General features: G+C 34.5%; 1 protein-coding gene across 5 annotated transcripts in view; it reads right to left on the bottom strand.

Moving 5' to 3' along the window:
• LOC106678088 (inositol hexakisphosphate kinase 1) overlaps positions 1 to 2,737 on the bottom strand; it is a 308,245-nt gene that overhangs the window by 125,587 nt on the left and 179,921 nt on the right. The window contains exon 1 of one of the 5 annotated variants that reach the window (XM_067053051.1): positions 2,187 to 2,337. The exons of the other annotated variants lie outside the window; for them this stretch is intronic. The gene's annotated coding sequence lies outside the window, so the exon portion shown is untranslated. Of the gene's footprint in view, positions 1 to 2,186; positions 2,338 to 2,737 lie in introns of those variants that run through there. 5 annotated transcript variants of the gene reach the window in all.

The raw sequence follows: 2,737 nt of genomic DNA on the forward strand, positions 1-2,737 counted from the left end.
AGCTGCAATTATAAAAAAAAAAAAAACACAAGTTAGAACAGAACATTGCCTTAGAAAAAAAATTAAAAATATTAATTATATGTATATATGGTTGACTGTAAAAAAATTTAAATATAAGAAGATGTTGTGGGTCGCAGTCGAAAAATGGAACAAATAGTTTATAACTATTTTAATGTCCGACGTTTCGCCCCACTTTGCAGGGCTTCAGCAGGAAGTTATAAACTATTTGTTCTATTTTTTTACCGCAATCCTGACCATCTTCTTATATATAAAAATAATAAAAATTTTTATATTAATTTTGGATATCAGTCATAATACCAAGCTCGCTATATAAACATATATACAGGATTATTGTAGAGAATATATCATTGTTATTTATTTATTTTATTATCACATTGTTATTTTCAATTCTCGATTATATTCGAGTGTGAAAAAATATAGCAGCATAAAATACAACGCCGGTGGAGAGTGCACAATTTGGCCAGTTGAGCGCTCTATTATTAATTCGAGCGTACAAGTTAAGGGGTTCAATCAAAATCCAACGTTTTGGCCAATTCGGCCATCCTCATCAAGGACAATCTTAATATTAATGTAGAGAGTGACAAAATATGGTATTTATCACTTAAATTGATGACTAGGCAGAATAGACTGCAAAAAGTTTTTAAATTATTGGATGGGAATGTAAATTTGTCCCTGAAGATTGGCCGATTCGGCCAAAACGTTGGACTTAAATAGGATAAAATTTATTTTATTTAAACAATTATAATTACGTTTTTTATTAATTTACATAATAAATCTGTCTGTGGAGCGTATTTCTGATCAAATCACTCCAATGAAGAAAAATATAAAATAGTTACAATTCATCTTTGAAAGTTTTTTAAACTAAAAAATTATAGAAATGAATTTATCAAACTTCCTAAAAAGAAAATCCAGAGTAAAAACTGTGATTTTTTAGCTAATGATTCTAAGTACTCATATTTTTTTCATGAAAAAAAATAATAAATACTGAGAATTTAGTGGAAACCGTTAAAAGATTATGTGCATTTTCTAAAAAATTTATATATTTTCATTAGACATAAAATGTTTAAAATATTTTACTCTTATATATATTTGTTATATTCATAGCTTAAATAAAAAACATTTTACAACACCGAATCACCGGTTCAAAGTTACTTTTGAATCAGCATTTGGACTCTAATCCCATGAAGAAATTATTAAATGCAGTCAATATGGATAATAAATGGAAATAGCTAGAATTTATTTTTTTAATAACATAATTGCAATAAAACAGAATTTTTTTTCTAGTTTTAAATTTAACAGAAGTATCCAAGTTGAATGTTGATTGAACTGTTAGCTCTACGAATCTAGGTCAGTAATACTGGGGAAAGAAACCTACTTATACAACACTAAGCCATACTGCAAGGGAAGGTTGCCGCTTCGTTAGAGACTATATTACCAGTTATCGATACGAGCAAAAAAAAACTCGATTGTATAATCGAATCTAAAACAGGTTCATTAGAATGTTTCTGTTTTATTTAAAACGGCCGCTACGAACGTGGATTGAATAAGGCCTTCACGATTAACGAGTTTCCCACGGGACAATGGTTCATGATTCATTTCAGTGTCAACTTATGATAGGATGATATTTTCAAAATAAATATATGATTAAGGGCTATTTTAATTCGTTTTAAGCAAAGTTGTGAAATACTAAACAAATTTTCATAAGTCACTAAGTAAACAAATTCAAAAGGCACTGCCATGACCCGTCTTGTTTGCACGAGCCAAAAAAATAACCATTACTCACGAGAAAACAAAATAAAAAACAACCAAAAACTGGTACCTGCTCCATCAGGCGAAACCTCAACGCCCGTCCCGGAGATAGAGCATTCTCGCAACCAAAATGTCGGGCGGATGTGCTCTTTTCCAACTTATTTGGAAAACAAAGGCAATTACGATTCGATAACGTGGTGATTGTTCTGACGGAATCGTGATGTGATTGACCTCAATGAAGATGTCAAAGGTCTCCGAGTGTTGCTAGTTACGTCCAAGGAAAATATACAAGGAACGAATGCCATTCTTTCAAGTGTCAGATTGTCATAAATTGTCAGATTTTTATTTGTTTGCGTCTGGTAGCTTAGTTTCTTAAATAATAATTGTCGTAGAAAGGAAACAAATAACGACAATACCTTTATCCTTTCCTTTGTTGTTGAGACAACGAAGATTAGAGCATTAAATATGGCCTGAAGGACGGCGAGCACAGTTGAGAGTGGAGGATCCGTCACGACAAACGCACTGGTACAGCACTGGGCGACTACTGTCACGCTATCAGCACTTCCTCAGTTATCAGCTGATCGTGGGGGGGCAGCGCTGGCTGGCGGTCGCTCGTGGAAGCAGGGTGGGGGGCACGGCGGTGACGTCACAGGATACCCAGCCGGCCTGTCGCCTCCGCTAACGGTGCCGTCACGAGCAGCCTCCGTCAGTTTCTCGCCGGCTGCGGGGCAGAGCCGTGTTACCCCAAAGTCCCTGGGGCCTTTGCCTACGGGTACTGGGCGTCCATAAGGACGTTAAATTATATTGTAAATGAAAAGTGCTCCGGGTGAGGTCAAAGAATTTTTTTTTTTCTTATTTATTTATTGGTATTTACAACTGTATAAAAAAATACAACCAGTAAATTTGATCATAATGACATAATGATATGATACAGGATGTAGAGAAACTACCCAGTAGTAGAACTCTA

The sequence above is a fragment of the Halyomorpha halys genome, unplaced genomic scaffold, assembly GCF_000696795.3.
Source record: "Halyomorpha halys isolate HHAL.00 unplaced genomic scaffold, Hhal_1.1 Scaffold122.1, whole genome shotgun sequence".
NCBI classification, from domain to species: Eukaryota; Metazoa; Arthropoda; class Insecta; order Hemiptera; family Pentatomidae; genus Halyomorpha; species Halyomorpha halys.